This window comes from Leptosomus discolor, chromosome 3 (assembly GCF_034619465.1).
Source record: "Leptosomus discolor isolate bLepDis1 chromosome 3, bLepDis1.hap2, whole genome shotgun sequence".
NCBI lineage: Eukaryota > Metazoa > Chordata > Aves > Leptosomiformes > Leptosomidae > Leptosomus > Leptosomus discolor.
Genome location: NC_141393.1, coordinates 38,761,613 through 38,773,045, shown reverse-complemented (window position 1 = coordinate 38,773,045; position 11,433 = coordinate 38,761,613).

Genomic DNA, 11,433 nt, shown 5'->3' with positions numbered 1-11,433 from the left:
GAGATCAGCCCCATTTCATAGATGGGGAAGGTGTAAGCTAAGATTACAGAAAAAGCCTGAGAAGATAAGGTTCTCTAGCCAAAGCTGTATGATACAAATGCTCCCAGTTCCCCAGGTGACTCCTTCGAGGCCACATACATGACAGTAACTGCAGAGGAGGAACCCTCATCTTTCCACTTTAGCCAAGAGGTCATGTCCCTAAGACTTTGGTTGAAATTACACATGTGCTAAATCTTCCTTGTTTTGCCTTTCAAAAGCAGCTAAGCAATCAAAGGATATTTTCCCACCTCCCTCGGTACATCTCGCCTTTTGCAGTCCAGCTGCTCCCTAAAGACCATGGCTATTATCATTTTTGTCTGTGAGATACCCACACTCTGCCAAGTCTGTGTGCCTTATCTGTGAACAGCAAGGGCCACCCTGCAGCCAGAGGTGCTGCTCTCCTCCATCTTCCCACCAAGAGATGCTTTCTGCAGCACAGGTGTGGTACACAAGAGAAGCAGCTCCCACCTCAAGGCACAAGATTAGCTCAGAGCCTGCTTGGCAAATTTCACTGTTCTTCAGTTATAAATCAAAATAAAAGTGCTTTTATTACTTTCAGCTCTGAAAGATGAAAGGTCAGATCATCTTTGAGATTTCTGTGTCTCTATTAAGCTTGGTGGACAGAAGTCACAGGTGTGGGGAGGTGGGAGAGACAGAGAAACTGCCGACACTTCATTTCCTTAGGAAATCAAGCTAGATGGGCAGGTTGGGTTGAAGATTTCTGAGCTGAATACATTGCATCCAAAAAGTGTGTGTCCCCCAAAGAGGCGCTCGCTGGGGCTACATGCATGCTGTTCAACCTCCTGGGGAAGGGTACAGACATCAGTGCACTCCATGCACCCAACTCCAGCAGCTGCAACCCAACAGCTAAGGCACAGTGGAAACACAGAGATACTTAAACACACTACAGGCAGGACTGGCAGGTACAATAAGTAACCTGCCTGCCCTGCAAGGGGCCTGGATGAGCTATCTGCAAATAAAGGTCCCTTTTCCCGTCTCTTATCTCAGGTGAAGAAGACAAAATGCCACGGTGCTCGATGTGGAAAACAGAGTGGTAATAAAGCTTCGGATTTTCCACTTGGCTGCTGCTCCTCAGCTCCCCTCCCTTTCTCACCTGCATTTCTCTACACCTTTGGGGAAAGCTGACATTACGTATATTTCTGTATTGTTCTTAATTAGGAAAAATATCCCTGTCTCCATTGAGTGATTGTCAAGAGCAGAGATGGAGGAACACACATCTGAGTGCTGGCTGCCTTGCAGCCTGCCAGGGGCCCTGTCTCCTCAGTGTCCCTCCCACAGCCACTGTCCCTGCAGCCCCAGGATCTGCAGCCACCACAACCCAAGCCTCAACATCACTTTGGCCGTAGCAGAAAGGTCCTTCCTGCTGTGTGAGATGGGCTCCCTCACACCAAGCACCTCGGTTCCTCTCCTTCCCCTTGCTCTGGCACTGCCAGCTGGGTTTGCCAGGTTTCCCTTGGGGACCCTTCTGCCTTCCGGCTCTCTGTGCACAGCCAAGCTGCAGAGACATGCCAGCCCAAACACTCCCCAGCTGGCTGCTGCTCCTGAACACCTCCTGGAGGGTCTGTGCTGGGGTGTGTTTAGGTGCATGTCAGTCCAGGCAGCATTAATGCAGATGGGTAAGTGCCACAGATCCTGTTCCCAAGCCTTTCACACCATGGATTAGAATAACACTAAAATTCACCCAGTGGTAAGTAGGTGAAATGTACTCATGTATGGCAGACAGAAGAAGAGATTAGAGACTGCAGTGATCTTTCCTAACCTTAAGCTTTTCAGTAAAATCTCTGAAGATTAAGGAGAGAGGAGTTTCCATAAAATAAAATCTGATTTGTCTTTGGCGCAGCTGTCCATTCAAAGCTGAGTACCCACATTCCCACATTCCACTTATGTATAATCCACATTTCTCCACACACAGCTTCCAGCAAGTGAGCTGAAGTCATGACCTTACTACCATAATTAGTATCCATAACGTGACAGGCTGTTGTATTGGGTCTGTAGGGATGGCGAATACTGACCCATTTCTCCTTAGAAAGAAGACAGAATTCATTTCATGTTACTTTGGGAACTCACACTCTACTGCCATGGCAAACATCACCCAGACAGTCAGCTAAAAAAGCAGAATAGTCCTGTCTGTCTCCTGACCTTATACAACACGTCCTCCTTCCTCCATAATTGATGTCTCCTGCTGCAGAAGCAGCCACCACTTCTGCTTCTCTATCTCATTACAGCAGTAATACGTGCAAGCCAATTATTCTGCAAAACAATTCAAATTTATTCAGTGCCTTAAATCAGGACATCTTTCTTTAGAGCACCACCTCTTCCTTGCTGCACTGCAGCTACGGGAAGTCAGTGGCTCCCTCCCTTCATCTTCCCCATGAACCCAGTGTCTGGGACACACACACCACCTCCTCCAAGGAAGGAACAGTTACTTGTTTTCTTTTCTGTGACACTCAGAGGTATCTAAAACATCCCCAATGCATGCAAGAGGGATGTGTTTCCAGGGCTCCTAGGTACAGTTGTTAAATCATGCGGATAGGAAAAGGTTGAGGAAATTTCTGTCACACCATCTGTCTGACCTGGCTTATTTACATGATGCTAGCGCTAGGAAATGTGCTAGTTTTATAGCCCTCATGATTTGGGGCTATTTATCCAGAGAAAGGCAGAGCAGCAAGGAAAAGGACGCATCAGGCTTCCTATACGCTAACTTCAAAACCCACATTAGCCCCGAGGCTCCTGCCCCAGCCCCTGCCCTGCTGGCCCTCCTCGCTGGCACTGCACATGGGAGCTGCGCGCCCGGCTGTGCTGGCAGAGAGCTGCCACCACCCACCCTCATCCCGGCAAAGATGCTCAGCTGCATGTCTTGAGCAGGTCGCGGAAGGATTCAGAAAAACCGAGGCCACGGTTGACCTGGCTGCTGCAGGTTGGAGGAGCAGAAATATCCCTGCAGGACATTTAGCAGGATTAATAGGCTATTGTCCTTGCCAGGGCTGTTTGCGCACATGTGGCTTTCTCTATGGGTCTGGCAATGTCAGCTACAGTAGAGACACAGCCTCTAGGGTGATCTTCAGTTATAAAGCTCACCATGTTTCACCTGAAGGTAGAACTTTCCAGTCTGCTTTCTGCCTATGAGGAAAGAAAATCAGAGGAAAAAATCAGAAATTATTTTCAGGCAAAACAAGAAAAATTAAAAAAAAAGAATTAATTATGAAACATTTCTTTTGATAAATGACATATATTTGAGATATGCATTTAATACACACCTTTATGTAGGTATGCATATATACATATATGCATGCATATGCACATATGTGTATGTGTTTGAATACATGGGGTGGGGAGAGAAGTGAGCCGAATTCAGTGCCTGTCACAGCTTGCAGGGGACACACAATGCCAGCTGACTCGCTGAAGTACAGGTCCTCTGAGCCTCCCAGCAAAGGCTCAGACTGGTCTTGGCAGTGGCATTGGTTGCTCAGCCTGCCCCTCGCCCCAGTGAATCACATTTGGAGAGGGCTTGGTGCACAGGCCCCCAGGGGACCCACACTGCAGGGTGTGAGGCGAGATGGGGGACTAGGCACCTCCCTGCCCACCTTTGCACCCACAGGGCTTGGCCCAAAGCCATGCATGAGGTGGGCTGTGAAGCAGAGAAGGAAGATGCCTGGTTAACAGCCCGGGGTGTTCACTGCCCATCTCTATGCATTTTCTGCATGAAACACTCAAGTCTGAAAGACTTTGCAAGTAGGATGAATAATATTTAGTAGACAGAAAGCCAGTGTTATAAAAAAGGCATGCGCAGCTACAATGGTCTGCTGGACATGTCTCACCTCCTTTGCACTCTCCAAGAGGAGCAGCTACCCAGCTCCAGCATGGCAGGGTGGGCTTCTCCTCTGCCTGGGGCAGCATCAGCCTCCCATCGCTCCCAGGTGCTGCAGAGCCTGCTGGTGTGATGCTGATTTCCACCTCGGGAAGACAGCCACAGTTAGCCAAAGAAGAACAAATAGAAAGCTGAGGGAGCAGTCTGGAGGGAAACGCAGGGAGAAGCCAGCTTGCCCTTCGCAATTCTACTCAGAGCTAAAGACAGCTGGATGGGCGGGGAGGGAGAAGGAGAGGATGTTCCTCATGTAAAGCAATATTTGTTTGCTAACTTTGTACTAACTTCAAGTACAGACAGGACCAAAATTCCTGGTACAGGGAATGCACCAGAACCAAGGCCCAGAAACATCTTTCAGGTCTGCTCCCTCCCATCTGGACAAGGAAAAGAAGATTATCAGGATTTCCTTTGCAGGGTGCTATGCACAACAGCTATTCTTTGCTTCCCTGCTAGGTCTGCTCTTTCCTTCCAATTCACCTAGAAAGAAGCCTTTCTCCCTTTCCCTTCTCTCCTGTCCTGGCCTGGATATGAAGCAGAGTCCACATGCAGCTCCTCTGACAGCCAGCCTCTGGATCTTCCCTGCACTGCACTTAGGAGCCAAATGGGTGCTTATAGCAGAGCACTATAGGGGCAGGGACAGGGAGATGCTCTTCTCCCTTCAGGAAGCGAATGGGATAGCTTCTGCACCTGCTTCCAATGGCCTTTCCTACGGCTGGCTCATTAAATCCCCTCCTTCCATGCTGCTGCTGCTGGATGAAAGCGCGGTGGCAGAGGTCTGCCCTGGCGTGCTGGGATCCAACAGCCCAGAGGCAGGGGGGAGGCCCTCATGCTGGAGCAGCTCAAGCGGTGGGCATGGGGCTCTCCGCTCCTGGGTGCCAGCACAGAGCTGCAAGCTGAGCTTGTGCCCACCTGCAAGGGGAAACCAAAGGTTTCCATGATGTTGAGCCCCTGTGAGTATGGCTGGGAGAGGTGTTATGTACGTCCTTTGCTGCATACAGGTCTGTGGGTGCTCCCTGGAGCCACAACCACCACCACTGCTTTTGAACAAGGCTGTTAGCAGCAGTTGGTCACAGCTGGAGGGATTTTCTGTGTAGTGAGCAACCACCAAACTTAATCCCATGCCAGCACCAGAAGCCAGCCACAAGCTAAAAGGAGAACATGGACTTAGTGAACACATTCTTTTCTAGCTCCTTCAGCATCAGCCAAAGCAAGGAGTTAAAACATCTCCTTCTCCAAACAAACTCATTTTCTCTTACTGCAGACTGGCTTCAAAATTTGCATACAGTGTGTCCTGCTACTCCTCCTCATCTGAGCTTGGCACATGTGATAAGCACACTTATTTTACCCATCTATGGTACCTTTGAACAGCTAGGAAATTTCTGTTCTCATTTTGGATCCCATGATCCCTACATAGGAAGGAAAGCCAGCTCTGCCTGCATGTTGTTTCTCTTAATCTAAAATAAGTTCGATGTTAAACCACACCTGCTCTTTATTTGTGTGCAGGGAGAAACTATAACAACAGAAATTTAGGAGCAGAAGCAGGAAAAAAAAGAGAGTGACTGGCTTCACTGCTATTTCCCGCATCCCTTCATGGGTCCGAGCATCTGTCTGAAGTACTGCACAGATGATCAAGGAGGGATCTAGAGGACTGCTGCTCCAGGCTAGAGGAGTTTCTGAACATCCAAATCCATTGAGAGTTGCAGGAATCTCCAGCCTCTTCCAGTCAATGTTTAGGTACCCGAAACCTTTCCAGCACCAAAAGACCCCGCCCTAAGCAGCTGCTGCACACACACAGCTACCCACAAAGAAGAACAACCATAAGCCGCGTCCCTGTATCACCCAGCTGGGCCGTGCCAGTGCAAGCTCAGCTGTGTTTTCTCACCATGTCTCACTCAGCCGCAGCAAGTTGGACAGAGGAAAAGAGGGCCTTAGCTGCAGATGCCTTTTCTCTGAGCCACCTGGGACTGGACTACAGTTAGGACCTGAGATGTTTTTTCTTACTGAGAAACAGGAACAGCTGTCTTTTGCTTATTGAGATGCACTTGCCGTAGCACACACTTTTGTTAAGCACATCAACATACTATCAGCAGTGCTCTAGTTTTTAGTCACATCTGCTGCACTCCTACTTTTCAGTCTCATTCCTGATGAAGCCTCTTCACCTTCTCCTCGCCTGCGGCAAGCATGAGTGTTGTGCCTCTGGCAGAATCAGGAAAAGAAAGGAGAAACTAAAGCCGGGGCTATTTCCACGTGAGTTACAATCCATTCTCTCTGGCAATCTTTGCAGTAAGCCTGCTCCTCTATCTTGCTACAAAAGCCACAGCAGTCCCACCTTCTTGCCATGTCATTTTAATTCATCTCATAGCCTCACATGCTGCTGAGATGAGGGCACCTAAGGGCACAGCCTGCCTCTGTCACCCAGGGTCCCTGAGTGCTTATGAACAGTCTCAGAGACGGAGCTATACTGTACATGTTCTTGCCCTGTGCTTTCAGCAGTGACTGTAACCCAAGCCTCCAGCCATACTTCCATCAAAGCTGAGAGCACCAGCACCTTTTCTGAACAAGGCCTGATGCCGTTGCAGCAAGTCAGTTTTCTCACACCCACCACAAACAGCTCTCTTTCAAGCCCCCTTATTAAAAAGGAGATGCTAAAAATATTTACTCATTTTGCAAAGCTCAGAACAACAGAAAAACAACAAAAACCAGAACCTGTTTTCCTCATGCTGGAGGAGCAGGGGCTGGCATCTCCTGCAGGCAGCTGCTGACGTATGGAGGAAAACAGGAGCTCTCTCCTGCCCAGAATTAATGATGAAGAAACTGCTGGGAACAGCAGCTCTAGGAGAGGACCTGTTCCTCTGCTCTTGGGTGGTTTCCACAGAGAGGTTTGAGGCAGGAGTGCAGTCAAGAACTCAAGGGTAAGCAGAGTTCACTTATTATTTTAAGCAATGCAAAGTTTGCACTTTTCATGATGCAGCAAAATAAGAACACGTGACCCTGCCGAGTTATTTATTGCAACACCTCTGAGTTAGTAAAAGGTGCCTTTGCAACACCTCTGAGTTAGTAAAAGGTGCCTTTGCTGCCCCCACAAAATGGCCTTTATACTTTTCCTTCCTCTGAAGTGCCAGATCTGCCAACACTGAACAAAAAAAAATTGGTTCCAGCACTACAGTGTGTCCTGCACTTAGTACTGGTAGCAAAGGATCAGAAAGGACGCACAGACGCGATTGAGCACTCTGTTGGACATTTCTCCATTTTGGCTTTGACTTACTAAGCCTGCAGTTAAGAAGTAAATGTTACTTAATACGGAAGAAGAGATGTTATCTCAGTAAGCAAAAAGGCACTGCAGGTTATTCAACAACCCACACGTGGTTGCCAAGCTCACGGTCTCACCTGGCCCCGCTCATGGTGACTGTGACCCTGACAGGCCACCTCAGACCCAGCTCTCAGGTGACTGACTACAGCCAGTTCCTCTGGCTTGGTCATTTCTCCCATCCATGGCCACAATCAAACTAGGTGGGTAACAAGTTGTGCACGGAGTAGGTGAAAAACTGCAGAATTGTCCTTGTGCCAAGGGCATCAGGTGGAAAATGATAAAATAATGCATCTTTTGCAGTCACACCAGCACAAAGGTGCACCGAGTGCCCAGGTAAGCACCAGGACCTGCCTGAAGCTAAGCCTTGGACAAAACTTTCAGAGCACGGCCACCTTCCTGAGAGTAAACTTCTCCATATTAGGCACAACGTGTGCCATCTTCTCTCCCTCTAGTAACCACAAAAAGCAACTGCATTGAAAAGCATTCAAACCAGACTATTTCTGAGAAAAACTATCAGCCCTACCATCTTGAGCTAAAAAAATGCCGTACTTTTAGCTGCAAATTGCTGCCAGCCTGTGTCATTTGTGTGCTATGCACAGCAATGCATAACACCCACCGGCAACCCTTTGTCCTTTATTATTGACTTCTGACCCCGAGGGCAGTTTCCATTTCTTGTCCACTTTCTCTGCTTTAGAAGCAGCACATACTGGAGGCAGCTGCCTTCCTTTCTCTGCCATTCACTTCTGTGCAAGACCAAAGCCTTGGGGCCATGAGCACCAGGGGAACCGCCAAAGACCTGTCCTTCAGCAGGAACCACTCTTCTACACCAGGGACTGAAACAGCCTGGAGGATTCATGCAGGATGAAATTAACCCTTAGATTGATTGACCTTACCAGGAGCCACCGTTCACACCGTGAAAAGTAGGTGAGAAAATGCAGAGTAGAATCAGCAGGTTTCACATTTGGCAGTGTCTGCAAATGAAACCATATTTCAAAGTGTCTATGAAGCAGACAACAGGGAAAGTCTTCAGAGGGAAGAGAAGTTCCCAGATGATGGGCAGAAGGTGGAGGAGGTAGAAAAATGGCCACAGGCTTTTCAGAGCAGTTCTGCAGCTTCTGAAGAGAAATCTCAGAGGTGCAAACCATCTTACATCTCCTCCTGTCCTCAGACACAAAGGAACAACTTAGTGAACTCTCCTCAGTGGAGGGAGTTCTCATCTCATTCCCAGTTCTTCCAGTAGGAGAAAGCTATCTGACCCAGGATTACTAGTGGAGGTTATTTGAACAGAGAAGGGTTGCTCCCTAAGCCATCTTCCTGTTACTGCGTTGCATTAAAAATACACAGGTAACACAGAAATCAGTAATTCTGTGTCCTTTCAAACAGAGTAAGGAGAGAGTCACTTAGCTAAGATGGTATGGTGCATAGAACCAGCTCCATGCTGACTCTGCCAGGGAGCTTACAGGGTGGTAGATTCCTCCGCAGGGTTAGTGTCTGCAGCAAGGAATGAGTGGTGGAAAGCACCTCGCTGCAGGTGGCTTAGGGCATGCCTTGCTGTTTACAGAGGGAGCTGCTCACTGGCTTCAGGTAAGCAAGTGGGAGATTTCTTCTTTAGATTTGATACATTCTGGATTTAACTTTACACACATTTTAAAAGTAGGAGTGGGTCGCAAGCGTCAAAGCGTTCTACATACAGCCAGTCCTTTTGAGGCGCGATGTTAAGGACATAACACAACAACTTGGTGAAGCAGGGGAAGCGCACTGGAAGTAAACGAGCATGTCACAATGATTTGTCTCAACTCCTGCAGAGGCAATTTAACATCATTTCAGTGACGATGTATCAAGAACACACAGGAATTCACTCTAGTGTCAGCATAACTTTTATTTATTTATTGCTGTCAATATGCACAGTAAAGGAAGACCCGATGTGGCTACCTTCTGAGTACAATACGTCTGTAAAGTCTGATATTGTGGCTTTTGGTGGTAATAGATCAAAAGTGCTGCATTCACAAGCCACAGGGTGATTTTCCTAACTGCCTGAATTACAGATATGCTCCCTAGCTGTCCTTTTTTGTGTCCCTTCCAGCATCACGTGATATAGACTTTCTAACCGGAAAATAGCCAGAGATGATGTGAGGACAGTGTAAAGGGGAAAACCAGCTCTGTATTGCTTTCTCACAGCCCTTCAGCCTTGTAGGAGCAAGAATTCATTTGTGGCTTTCTAGCACACAAGCATGAGTGGAAAATACACAGAAAGATGAAGTATGCTAAGGAGGGATGCAAATTCTTTTTTCCTGTTGCATCACCTGTCATTACAGAAATGTCAGCCTTCAGTGCTGAACCTTTTGATTGTATAAAACCTCCCATTGCCTGGCAAAAGGATACTGGTCAGTAACTGCCTGAAATGGAAAGTACAGGCTGTGCCTTTATTGCTTTTCCTCTGGTCACACCAGAGTGACTCCCTCCAGGAGCATCCCACCCTCCCAGTATGCTCCTCCACCCAGCATCAATGCCTCTCCTCTGACTGGCAAGCCACGGCTATCTTCCCAGCCTCATCCCTGACTTCTGCCTACAAACAGCACTGAATCAGTAGAGAATTACTTAGATGGCCAGAAGCCAAAGCCTGGGATTGGACAGTGTCACAGTCTATATGGGACAGGTAAGCAGCTACCCCAGTGTCACTGGATATATGTAATGCCTGGGGGTACTGATGAGGAGTACAGCCCTGAAAGCCCCAGTAAATCTGCACTTAAGACCCCCTGAGCATTAACTGTACCTCTGGCTGCTAACTTCATTCACCTCTGTGTTGTTTATTCCTTTGTTTCCCAATTTTTTGTTTCCACGGGGATAACAGCGTCATTCTGAGTGCGCTTGTTGTGTGCTCTGTAAGCACCAGGCAGTGCTGTTACAATAGCATGGGTAATTATTAGCCAGCTGCTTGCTTAAAATAGGTGTGAGAGGCTGCAAGGTTTCCACACCAAAGTGATTCCTCTCCTCTAACATACAAGATGACCACATGCAGGGCAAATACTCCCCTGCAATAACCACATGGTGACTACTTTGGAGGGGAGAGAGGCCACCCAGAAGCCTACCTCTGAATACACTGTCCACAGTGTCTCTCCCAATCCAGCCATGACTTGCCAGAGGTCCCAGTTTGGCCAAGATAGCCTAGAGTGCAAGTAAGAGAGCAGTACAAAGCCTTGGATGCAGGCTATTCACTGCAGCACATACAAAGATAACCTTCCCCACCTCCACAGCCCTGACAGCTTCCTGCTGACAATGTTTGATTCTCCAAGTGGTAGTGGGTTTTGTTGCTGGGCACTCCTCACCCACCTGTCCTCCAGCTTGTTTTACAGAGGTGATGAGGAAGCCACCAGAACTGAGTCAAAGCCTCCTCCACATTGAATCTGCCTGTAGATAACACCTCCTGCAGCACATAGCTCTGCTCCTCCTTCTGGCAGTGACACAGCCTGATGTCCCAATGCAAAAAAAAGTGCAAAGGTGGCCCCAGGATGTTCTGCCCACAGTTAACACAACGTAACCCTCCCTCCAGCTTGCATCAATGCCACCAAGTTACCTATAAGCTCTTCTCTGCACAGGATCCTCCTTGGAGCCAAATCCACAGCATCCTCAGGTTGTCTTCACCTTGTGTTGCTACCATTTGCTTGAAATGGGGTAGCATTAAGAGGCTGCCCTGTGTTTGATATTACTCACTGCCCTTGGGAGGCTGGGACTGCTGCGGTCTTCAGGAAATGTGCCAGGAAACGTGCTCCACCAAAGTGCTGATTGACTGGGGGTGTGCAGCGAGACATTTCCTAAAAGGGATCAGGCAGAACAGGGTAAGCTGTGTCCAGCTGGTGAGGTCACACTAGCTGGAGCATAGGCTGATAAAGGGCTTTCTCAGAAGCACTTGTGTTTGGCAGACAGACTAGACAGGAAACGAAAGAAGAGGCACTTCCGAAGCTATGGTCTGTGGTTCACTTTAACACCAACTGTGGTATCTTGGCCAAAACGTGGCTTGACATAAGCAGTTGAAGCAAACAGATCTGGAGTGACCAGCAGAGAAGGTCTGCCAGGCTACAGGGAGCATTCAAACTAAAGCAAAGCCACTAACTGAGGGAATTGCCTACACACAACTTTCCCCCACTTTCCTCACCAAAGGGCAAATCTCCCTTCTGATCCTAGTGCCTGATGGCATTAC